This window comes from Coenobita brevimanus, chromosome 91 (assembly GCF_032717465.1).
Source record: "Coenobita brevimanus isolate Jiangsu-jjx chromosome 91, ASM3271746v2, whole genome shotgun sequence".
NCBI lineage: Eukaryota > Metazoa > Arthropoda > Malacostraca > Decapoda > Coenobitidae > Coenobita > Coenobita brevimanus.
In genome coordinates this window covers 2264162-2276646 of record NC_137044.1, presented here as the reverse complement: position 1 = coordinate 2276646, position 12485 = coordinate 2264162, and the positions used below count along the sequence as shown (strand labels likewise).

At 45.2% G+C, this 12485-nt stretch overlaps 1 protein-coding gene across 1 annotated transcript in view; it reads right to left on the bottom strand.

Moving 5' to 3' along the window:
- The window catches only part of HnRNP-K (Heterogeneous nuclear ribonucleoprotein K), a 220422-nt gene extending 213895 nt beyond the window's left edge, over window positions 1-6527 (bottom strand). Inside the window, exon 1 of the mRNA XM_080281851.1 lies at window positions 6508-6527. The gene's annotated coding sequence lies outside the window, so the exon portion shown is untranslated. The remainder of the gene's footprint in view (window positions 1-6507) is intronic.
- Window positions 6528-12485: the final 5958 nt, after the last annotated feature.

The window sequence follows — 12485 nt, the reverse complement described above, 5'->3', positions numbered from 1 at the left end:
GTCGAGGTGTGTGAGGGGGAGGGAAAATGTGGGTGTGTGATGGGGTGTGGGTGGGGAAAGTGTGAGTGTGTGAGGGTGGGGAAAGTATGGGTGTGTAAGGGGGTGAGGGTAGAGAGAAGTGTGCGTGTGTGAGGAGGTGAGGGTAGAGAGAAGTGTGGGTGTGTGAGGGGGTGAGGATGGGGAAAGTGTGGGTGCGTGAGGGGATGAGGGTGAGGAAAGTGTGGGTGTGTGAGGGGGTGGTGGTGGGGAAAATGTGGGTGTGTGAGGGGATGAGGGTGACGAAAGTGAGGGTGTGAGGGAGTGAGGGTGGGGAAAGTGTGGGTGTGTGAAGGTGTAAAGGTGCGGAGAAGTGTGGGTTAGTGAGAGGAACAGAGAGAGTAGATGGTGGGTTGGTGAGGGAATATGTGGGGCAGAAGGAGCAAGGTATGGAGTGAAGGAGGAAAGGTGAGATGTGAGGCACAGAGGATGAATAAGGGAAAGAGAGAAAGATGATGATGATGATGATGATGATGATAATGATGATGATGATGATGAACTACTCCTACTACTCCTTAATAAAAATAAAAATAATAATAATAATAATAACAATGAGCGAATAATGAGGGAAAACATGCTGGAGTGACATCGACAACAAACTTGAGAGAAATGGAATACGAGGTGTGGGGAACTGTAATGAGGCGGGAGGGGGACGCAGAGGAATTAATCTCTTCCCAACGATGACAATCTGTTTTACTCTCGCTACTTCTACATGAATTTTGTCCAACTCAAGATAAATCTCTGCAACTGAAGGGGTTAGTGGAGGGTAAACAAAATCCGTCTACCTTGAAGTCTCTCCTGCAATGAGTAAAACCGTTTAAAGGTACCAAGTATAAAACAAAGTATGTCATCGGATTACGAAGTTAAAACAGAGAAGGGGGATGAGACATGGGGTAAGGAAGGGTTTGAGAGAGGGGAGGAGGATGCAGAGAAAAGGAAAGGCTGAGGAAGTGAAACGTGGTGAGAGGAGAGGGATACGAGAGTGGAAGAGTGAGGTGACACCAGGCTGAGGAGTAAGGCACGATGTGAGGAGAGAGAAGGGGTACAGATACCAAGAAGAGAGAGAGGGTGGAGTAAAACAGGGTGAGAGGTGGAGGGATAGGAAGGTGGGGACACCTGAGAGGAAGGAGGTAAGGGTGAAACATGATGTGAAAAACAGTGGAGAATCGCTGTATGGAGAGGACAAAGCAGGGTGAATGGAAGAGTGGAGAAGCACTGAGAGGAGTGGGAAAAGCAATGACAGGAAAAATGGAGAAGCAATGAAAGGACTGGGAAAAGGAATGCTAGGACGAGTGGAGACGCACTGAGAGGAGAAGGAGAAACAGTGTGAGAAAGAATGGTGAAGCAGAGAGAAGTAGAAACATGGTGTGATGATGGGTAAAGGAGAGACAGCGTCGGAGTAAGGGCGACAGCGGTAACGGTGTTGGTAGCACGCCAGCCACTTCCTCGACAAGCCGCCCACCGCCACCCGCACTCACCCAACCCACCACCCACGCCACAGCAAAACTTCCATTCATCTAACCTCACACTAATATTTTCACTCACTACACAACCTACTTCAAATTTACGGCTACAAAAATTATTGGGCGGCTATGGGACAGCTTGTTTCGTCAGTGTAAAGTATGCATAAATATACTGTATGCGTCAAAGTGATTGTGGTGTTGAGATAATGCTGGTGTTGCTGGGTGTGTGGTGTTGTTGGGTTCGGTGATGTGAGGGTTGGTGGTGTGTTATCTGCAGTGGGTTGAGTGCCATCCATCAACCGGCACTCAGCAGTCTCGCCTGACCCTGGCCCGGGCGCCACCACCACTACACAGTAAGTCTTCACTGGGCGGTCATCACTCACCCCTGTCCTCACCGCCACGCTCACCTTGAGCTGGTCACCGCTATGCCTGCAGTAACACAACCACTGCAACAACACCACTCACACCAGGCACCCACAAATGAGTGAAGGCGAGTCACACACTCACCCGCACCGGCAAGGCTCTAAGTTGGGGTAGGGTAGGCTGGAGCCCGTAAAGCGGCTGCGTTGCCAGGTCAGGTCCCGGCAGCACAACACGGGCAGCGGCCTACTGTTTACGGAGCTACACAACCTGTCGCCCAGCCTGCCGCGACACAGCTACTCTAACACTCGCACCACAACCACAGTACAGAAATTCCACTACCACCATCCCCACCCCCGCCCCACCTCTTACATCACACTACAACACGCCGGCTTACAGAAACTACACGATGCTCATACCATTTTTACCTCTCTCTCTTCTCCCCCAGCCTCCCCCTCCGCCGTACACACTATGCCTATCCTGCCAAGCCCACCTCCCACGCAGTCCTATGCGCCCTCAACTCACCTTCCCCTTCAATCCCACGAAGTATTTTTCATTTAGATTTTGCTGCACCCAGGCGAGTATATTAAACACTGGAAATATCTAATGCACTGAGGGAATTTATCAGAAGCAGATACATGGCACCAAAGTAAATAAGAATAGTATAAGGTAACCAGAATTAAATAAATATGACTGAAATTATGTGGTTAGCCTTCACATATCTCTTCCGGTCATTACTAAATTTTTCACCAAATATTGTTCTAAATCCAGAAGACATTAGAATAAACGATAAATGATACTACTACTACTACTACTACTACTGAGAGAGAGAGAGATAGAGAGAGAGAGAGAGAGAGAGAGAGAGAGAGAGAGAGAGACAGACAGACAGACAGAGAGAGAGAGAGAGAATAATCTCCGTCACAATTAAGGTAGCCTACGTTAATCTCCGTCACAATTAAGGTAGCCTAAGACAGTTAACTAGCGTATGCTGAGTGATATGAGGCAGATAAGATAGCGGAGAGAGAGAGAGAGAGAGAGAGAGAGAGAGAGAGAGAGAGAGAGAATAATCTCCGTCACAATTAAGGTAGCCTACGTTAATCTCCGTCACAATTAAGGTAGCCTACGACAGTTAACTAGCGTATGCTGAGTGATATGAGGCAGATAAGATAGCGGAGAGAGAGAGAGAGAGAGAGAGAGAGAGAGAGAGAGAGAGAGAGAGGTAAATGAGGGAAGGAAGGTAAAGGATGAAATGAGACGAGTAAGCGGGGTAATAGAATTGCGGGGGAAGGATGGGGAGGGAGGGGGCGGGGAGGTGTGCGTAGGGAAGTGGGGGGGGGGGGGGTCTTGAGGACATCTGGGTCTACGATAACGCTACAACGGCCAACACACACACACACAAAACTCAGCTACTACCTCTTCCTTGATCTATAAGCCTTCAGACATTCAGCTTAGAGACATCTTCCGAAGTGCAGAAGATATAGCCTTCAGTGATTCCTTCAGTAAGCAGAGTATTTCCAATGCTGAGTAACATCGAATGGTAGCAGAAAAACAAAATATTAAAGACATCCTTTGGTTGAACGGGTTAATTCCACTGGTAAAGGTGAAGCTTGAATAAAACAGTCTGGCATTAGCAAGAAAAAAGAAACAACGAACCCACCATTCTGAAGGGAGTAACGGATATGAACCATAATGAGGCTTTCCTTAAGCTGAATAAAGCAGTCTGGCGGCAGCAGGAGCACAATAAACTGGCGGTGGTAATAAAATACTGCAGACACCATCGTTCTCAAGGGGATAAGTGTTTGTATGCCCTTAACTAAGCAAGGGGTTGCTCGAGTTGACTATAAAAGTCTGGCGGCAGCTGGAATAAAGTAACTAAGACGTCGCTGGACTGCAGGGGGTAATTAAAATTAAGAGAGATTTTCCTTGAGCCGAAACTGAAGAATAAATGGAATTTTTTATGTCTGATATTAAGATCAGGATGGCTAAGAGAAATACTGAATGATGATAAAACTGAAATTATAATTATTCTGGGAACACAAGAGGTGAAGGCACAAATTACCAGCTCTACTGATCGCGGGGAAATACATCTGAGTCCTGTTAATTCTATTGCAAATGTCGGAGTATATTATTTCAACACAAAGTGGATTTAGGGGAGCATAAAAAACCTTTATTAGGAACTTGTAACTTTTATATTCGGAGTCTGTAAGCTAAAAAACAGTTCTTAAAATGTCAGCGTCGTCTGACTGACTCACTCTCTCATTATGGCTCGCACTGACTACTGCAAGTCTTTGTGGGCTGGTCTGCCAAATATTTGTTGAAACAGATCCATCAGCACTGAACATGGTTGCTGGATTCACTTTTGGTCGTACTCCAACGACTCCTACTACTCCATTGAAACCCCATTCTTAAAATGAATTGCATCGGCTCCCAACAAAAATAGGACTGAGTTCCAACTATGTTTAATGTCTTTCAAGGCTCTTAAATTTGGTGAACCGGGTTATCTCGTTGGGATGCTGTCTTCTCTTGCCATGCGTTGTGCTGCTTTGAGTAGTGATGAAGATCCCCTGCGTTTTGAAGATCCCAAAGTCTAGTGAGAAACAGGTCTGATCACACTGCTTCCTCGCACATCTTTGTGACGTCTACTGGTACCCTACTGGTTGATGGGGGTCACCATACAGAGAAAACAAATACACTGAATGCGTAACTACGACAAATTATTTTTCAGACCACAAAGATAAATCCACTTTTCTGTTTTTCCATTTCTTCATCCTTCGGGAAACTGCATAAATGTACAGTATATTCCCATTTTCCTTATTTTTACGCTGCGAAGATGTGCACCCGTAGACAGCACGGCAGACCATTATTCTAGCTTGAAGCAAAATGTCAGGAGAAGCTGAGGAACTTGACTCAAACATAGTCTACTACATCCTTGATCCAACTGACATTAGCCCTACTGGAGTGGCACGCTCGAGTACCAAGTGACGTCATGCGTGAAGTAGTCCCATTTTTAGCCAGAAACGATCAGAGTATCTCGCTAGCCCTTGGAACAACCTAAAGCAGTATCGAAATGTCTTTTTTCTTCACGTCCCTTCAATTACGCGGCACCCAGACTAAAATTACCCATATCTATAAAGCAACCTAACCCTTGTGAAGTTATTTAAGAAACAACTCAAAACCTTCCTCAAAAACTTATGATAATCCTGCTGATGTACCGGTACTGTAGTGGATGATTATATGGATTAAAAGGGCAACTGTTTTTTACAAAGTACTACTTATGAATTAATTATTAATCTCAATGTTCTCTTGATATTTTCTGTGCCTGCGAATTCTGAAAGACTAACATTTTTGAGAAAGAAAAAAATCAACCAATTATTATCATCATCATCATCATCATCATCATTATCATTATTATTATTACTGCTGATGATGATGTTGCCATCTTTCTAAAGGGAATATCGGAGACAAGGTACTGAAGGGATTAATGAAGACTGCTTAACCCTTGCAGTTCGAAACCTCTTCCAAGCTGATGAAAATCGTCTGGAGACAGAAAAAATAAAACACTACAAATATGTCACAGCCATGAAGTACTTATCCCCTTCAATACGATGACTTGTAACTTACTCTTGCTACCTCCAGACGGTTGTATTTTGTTATAGGACACCTTTCATTAACCCTTTCACAACCAGCTGAGTCAAATCGTCTGACAGTAGTAAAATATAAAAATGGCATCCTCGTGCAGAATGGGGGTTTAGCAATAGAAAGGAGCGAAGCAGACACCTGGGACCCTAACACCTCTTCCTTAGCAATTTATTTCTGGATGTGGGTGGTTAATATCCTTCTGGCGGGATTTATGTGATACTGGAGGGATTTACGTGACACTGAAGAGGACAGAAAGGTGTAATCAACAAAACAAATCACTCTGGAAAAGGTGTTAAGGACCTTTCTTGATCGACGAGAATACCGAACCCGATGTCAGCTGATCTATTTTGGTTGACTGTACTGAGGGCGATAATACTGGCACCCCGGGACCAAAATATTTCATCCCACTTCCCAAAACAGATACAGACCGTGGCAACAGGAGATACAATACAAAGGCTGCCTGTGTTGAGCCATGAAAAGAGTGCCGTAATTACACTGTGCTTTAACATTCCGGGGAAAAAAAAAATTGCTGCATTGTTTTGCAAAGGTCAATGTTCCTCCCACTACTATATTAATTACTGATTTTTTCTGTCCCTTTTTTATTACAACTAAATCGTTTTTTTAATTAACTTTTTGTACAGATTGTTACTGGAGGTGTGGCAGTGCTTCAACATTCTCTCTCTCTCTCTCTCTCTCAATAGGCTAAAGAATCAGCAAGTGTTACTATTTTATGGAAGTGATAAGCCCATGACCCTCACTAACATATTATCCACATAAACCATACAACGCCCTATCCATCTGGACCAGACGATTTTACTCAAGTCAGTGGAGTTTCCTAGTAGATAGAAAGTTAATGAAGCTTACTGGTATATCATCTTCAGTACAAAAAGCCTATCGCAAGGGAGTTTAACAAAAAGTCTACGGAGAAAACACAAAATATTACGTCAATGGATTTAAATGGGTAGACAGATGGAGAGAGAGAGAGAGAGAGAGAATCTGACAACTTTACCTTTTCTGAGCCACAGTACCGTAGTAAACAGTGAACACCTCAAACACCAATACGTACCTGCAAGAGAAAAGAAAAATTAATTTGAGCGAGAGTAAACGTATATTTATTATCATCTGTGTGTGTGTGTGTGTGTGTGTGTGTGTGTGTGTGTGTGTGTGTGTGTGTGTGTGTGTGTGTGTGTGTGTGTGTGTGTGTGTGTGTGTGTGTGTGTGTGTGTGTGTGTGTGTGTGTGTGAGAGAGAGAGAGAGAGAGAGAGAGAGTGAGAGAGAGAGTGAGAGAGAGAGAGAGAGAGAGAGAGAGAGAGAGAGACCAAATCTTTCCCCTCCCTCACCTCATCCCTTCTCGCCAACCCACCACGTTTCATCCATGGCGTCCAAAGCCCGTATTCTGTTCGGTTAAGGTAGTCCCTAACACCATTTACTAAGCGGCTTATTTTGCTTATAGCACATACTGTCCTTCTCCGAGTTACTTAAATCCTTCTCAAATACCAATACTCTACACAGATTACATGCACAAGGATATTAACCAGTCATATCCAGAAATAAATCGATAAGGAGAAGGAACTAGGGAATATAGCAAGGTGTGGACATGGAGTGGCGGGGTGGGACAAGGGTGAGGGCAGGCCAGGGTGGAGATAAGGAAAGGGGCGAAGTTATACACGGTCTCAACCACTTCAAGTCACGTGAATGAGTTTTCCTCGTCATTCTTGCTCATTACATACTATTTTACTGAGTTTCCAAGAGACTTCTGGGGCTGGAGGGATTTGATACTGGCCTCCATTACACTTATAGTACTTCCAGGCTTGAATAAAATAATCAGGAATAGCCTATGGGTAACACAAACAATGGACAAACATACGCCGACGGGGTGAAGGAGCTAACCAATTCGAAAGCTAAACAAAATCAACATAGTAATTAATATTCACGAAATTTTGCCTCGTCGTATTTTCCACATTTATATTCACTGCAGTTTGGTTGGGAAGTATTTGGCAGCTGGATGAGATAAAAATAAACAATCTTACATATTTAAGCTGAAGAATTTTTAAAAGTACGACCCTTAATAAGAAACAGCGCGATACCGTTGGGAAGGGAGTGATACAGAGGATGGGGAAAGAGGGACGGGCAAGCAAAGATACCGATATGAACTCTGTGTTCGTCAGATGTCCCCTCAATGACGGGGTGTGTGTGTGTGTGGGGGGGGGAGGGACACATACAGCAGTGTCAGTGACAAGTAGCGAGGGAACGATCTAGAATGAAAGGACACACACACACACACACACACACACACACACACACACACACACACACACACACACACACACACACACACGTTGAAGTCAGCAGCAGGGAGTGGAGGTGCACTGGCCGGTTAAGACTGGGAGGACAAGGACAGCGGAGGTCAAAGACACAGCGGGGGGTGGAGATAAGGGCATGAAGGGTGGGTCAACGTCTTGGGGTGGATATAAGGACAGAGGAGGGTTGGAAAGAGAACAGCAGGTGGATATAAGGACACCGGAGAGTGGAGAATAGGAGAAAGATTGGTGGATATATGGGCACCGGAGGGTGGAGATAAGAACAGCAGAGTGGAGATAAGGACAGAAGAGGGTCGAGATACGGAGAACTGACTACGGAGATGTGGAGGGTGGAGGTAAGGACATCGGAAGGTAGACAAAAGGACAAAGGATGGTGCAAATAGGGTCAGTGGCGGGTGGCGAAAAGGTCAGTGGAAGGTGGAGATATGAATAAAGGGTGGATAAAAGAACAGTGGAAGGTGACGATAAGGACATCGGAGGGTGGAGATAAGGACAGAAGGATGGAGATATAAACGGTGGGGAGGAGGAGTCGGGAGATATGGACAAGGGGGAGGGGGGTGGAAACAGACAGTGAAGGGTAAAGATAAGACAGTAAAGTGAGACACCTGGCATGGCAGGGAGAAGGCACTGATTAACCCATTCTATCCGGTGACACACTATTTTTTTCTTGCTTTATTCTTGCTATTTATTGACGATTTTATTTGGTTTTAGCCTAGCGGACATAATGGTCTTATATAACTTTCATAATCTCCTTCAGAACAAGAAATCTCCCCAAACCTTGGCAAAATTAGCTACTGGTAGGGAAAAAAAAAAAATCATCAGACTGCAGGGGGTTACCTCTTCCCCAAAAACCTCACTTTTGCTCTTACCCAGTGGTTTCCAAAATTTTCTTGTTCTGTGGTCCCCCGGACAAAATACGGTATCAGTCGTGGTCCCCATCTGTTAAGTGGCAAAGCAGCTTCGCTCGTCTGAGCACATTCGATATAAAATTCTAGCAATTCTGGCAATTAAACATCGCGATGAGCTTCATGCACTTAAATAATGCTCAGAGAGTGGACCGAAACTCATTCCTATTAATGAAATGGCATTTTTGCAACCAGCTGGAGTATTACTACTTGAGAAACAGTAAGGGTATAGTACAGATCATCTTTCAAGTGGAACTAATTCCACGCATGATGCTTAACAGTTTTGAAAGCTGTTCAGCAGAGATAGGTAAACAACACCAACAAAAACACAAAGCCAGTATGCCGTACAGTCCCATTCCCACCCCAAGCTCTGCTAGGCACGTCTCTCCAATTGTTCGATAGAAATGATGTCAATGCGTGACTCTAGGAATTCCTCTTGCTTTGTCAAGGAGTATACTCTGCAAGAGATAGATGACAAGATACATGGAAAATCCTCACATATCTTGACACGGGACATTGATTATAATGCTCTATCGCCAGTGCATCCTGACACCTTAATCTATCCCATGACTGCCCTGAGAACTGCACTGTGGCCCAGCGCCTTGGAACCACTGATTTAACCCCTTCAGGTCGAGGACACCATTCTTTGTTGCAATCAAATTATTTTATTCAACAGCTCAGCAGAGAAATGAAGGACGACTTAGATACGGTCTTCATAAATATGCTAAGTATTTGGGACTAACCAAACAAAAAAATAATAATAATAATAATAATACCATGTACTGATTAAAACTACAAAAATGAATATGAAAATGATGGAGGTCACATTACTGAAGGGGACTGATATACACATCTCGTGGCGATTATATTTAGATTTGGACATACTGTGAGTCTGGACGGATTTTACAGATTGAAAACCTTCACTGACGCCCTCGCTGCTGCATGAGTATTTACCTATGCTGAATGAAATTAGGCTGTGGGAGCACGAATAAATTATAAATGATGTCCTCGAGCTGAAGGAGTTACAGGGCAGGGCAGGGCAGGGGAGGGGGAGTCAGTGTGATGCTACGGCCGCTGTGCTGGTAATATGTCCACTCATATGAAGCTGCCAGTGTAAATGATGGCCATGGGTCAAAGTGTGTGTGTGTGTGTGTGTGTGTGTGTGTGTGTGTGTGTGTGTGTGTGTGTGTGTGAGTCAATCTGCGTGGCGGATTCTTTATGTGGTTGTCACCTGTTGTCTATGCGCTAGTTTAAGTGTTATATAGGTGAATATTATGGGCTACACGGAACAAATTGTGTGTGTGTGTGTGTGTGTGTGTGTGTGTGTGTGTGTGTGTGTGTGTGTGTGTGTGTGTGTGTGTGTGTGTGTGTGTGTGTGTGTGTGTGTGTGTGTGTGTGTGTGTGTGTGTGTGTGTGTGTGTGTGTGTGTGTGTGTGTGTGTGTGTGTGTGTGTGTGTGTGTGTTACAATGACGCGTGTTTGTATAAGCGTGTGATGAGTGTGTGCGTGTGTATGTGCGCGTGCGTGTCCAGGAGTGTAGGTGGGTATTTCTAGTACACTTTGGCTGGCCGCCATCATCACCCTAACATTACTTAGCCCCTCCACACCTCTTCCTATCTCTCACCTCACGTCTCTCTCTCTCTCTCTCTCTCTCTCTCACCTCATGTCTCTCTCTCTCTCTCTCTCTCTCTCTCTCCTCTAGCCCACTCCTCTGCTACAAACTCCACTGTTTATTTCTTTATGTTTTCATTTTCCGACCAACACATTTCCAAACACCCCCCATCCTCTCTCTCTCTCTCTCTCTCTCTCTCTCTCTCTCTTCTCACCCTCCTTCTATTTTCTCCCTTTTTAGTTCCTGTTCCTCCTTCATTACTCTTCCTTGTGTTTTACAATTTTTCCTCTTCTATCCTCTTCTTAACTTTTAGTACAACCTCAAGTCATCCTTTCTTCTTGAACACTCTCCCTTTCTTAGGTTTAGTCCTCTCTCTCTCTCTCTCTCTCTCTCTCTCTCTCTCTCTCTCTCTCTCAGCTTGCTATCTGCACCCCTCCAACCTCTCCCTCGTCACCCTCCAGCTCCCCACCGCACCATTTGTCTCGTCCTTATCACTACACGGCATTATCTCCCCTTCCTCCCTTCCCCCAACTCTCTCTCTCTCTCTCTCTCTCTCTCTCTCTCGTATAAAGGGTTTCGGAAAGCAATATGTATGTATGTATTTACCAGAAGTACGTAAGTATGTTAGTTTCTTATAAAATAGGTAATAAAATGATGTGGGGAAGCTGAAACAGAACACTATTACTGAACATGGTTGTGTGTGTGTGTGTGTGTGTGTGTGTGTGTGTGTGTGTGTGTGTGTGTGTGTGTGTGTGTGTGAGAAAGAGAGAGAGAGAGCTGGAGGGGTGGAGGAGAAACGAAAAGAAAGGAAAGTGGAAAGGATGAAAAAAGTAAGGAAAACAGGGAGGACGGAAAAACGAAAGAGAAAAAAGGGAAGGGAAAAAGGAAGGGAAAATGGGGAAATAAAAAGACAGGAAAGGAAAGGGTAATAACGAGGGAGGGTGGGGGTGACTCACGCAGATACTGACCGTAATATTTCTCAGCCACAGTAATTAATCGACTCATTTATTTCGCCCGTCCTCAGTGCCTGTGTGTGTGTGTGTGTGTGTGTGTGTGTGTGTGTGTGTGTGTGTGTGTGTGTGTGTGTGTGTGTGTGTGAGAGAGAGAGAGAGAGAGAGAGAGAGAGACCAAAACGTCATGAAACGCACAATTCCACTTTAAGGCTAACCTGGGCTATATTTGCTTTTGTGGCAGGGGAAAATTCATCCACACATGCTGGTGGAAAAATGATGGCAATGATGATGACGATGATGACAGATTCACTTACCTCACACGGAATACAAAAATGGAAGTGACAATCTTCATCGCGAATAAAACACACAAGCGGAGGTTACAGATTCACAGCTAACTGTATTCCATAAGTTAATTTATTCAAAACTACTGATGGCACGGAAAATTGTAATCTAATAAATATTTAAAGCACTTGATGCTGAAATTACACAAATCAAAAACTACTGGTGGTGTATCTAATTAATTTGCTGTGTGGGTCGGCGAATTAAATGTTACTGTTAAGTGGATAATTTGGTGACGAGAGTGATTTTGTCAGGTGATTAATCAGGATACCTAAACTGTGAGCCAGTGACGTCACACCAACACCACCGGGGATCATTAGTAAAGGACACAGAGAGAGAGGCAGACTAGGGTGGTGGTGGTGGTGGGGTAGTTGTGGAGGAATGGGTAGGGAATGTGGAGGGGACGGAGATATGAGGCTTGTGGGGGGTGGGCAGAGGTGTGTCGTGGAGGCATGGGTATGGGGGTTAGTGCAGGTGAGATATAGAATTGTACGAATGGGATATGGGGTAATGAGGGCGGGGTATGGGGGTGGTGGAAAAAGAGAGCAGGGGGTTGGGGGGAGGGAGCATGGGTTTGTGGAGGGAGGTAACGGGAGGAGATGTGGAGGGGAGGAAACAGAAGGTTGTGGACGGGAAGGAAAAGGAGGAGACGTGGAGGAGAAGGAACGGGAGGAGATGTGAAGGGGAGGGAACGGGAGGAGATGTGGAGGGGAGGGAACGGGAGGAGATGTGGAGGGGAGGGAACGGGAGGAGATGTGGAGGGGAGGGAACGGGAGGAGGTGTGGAGGGGAGGGAACGGGAGGAGATGTGGAGGGGAGGGTACGGGAGGAGATGTGGAGGGGAGGGAAATGGGCGCTG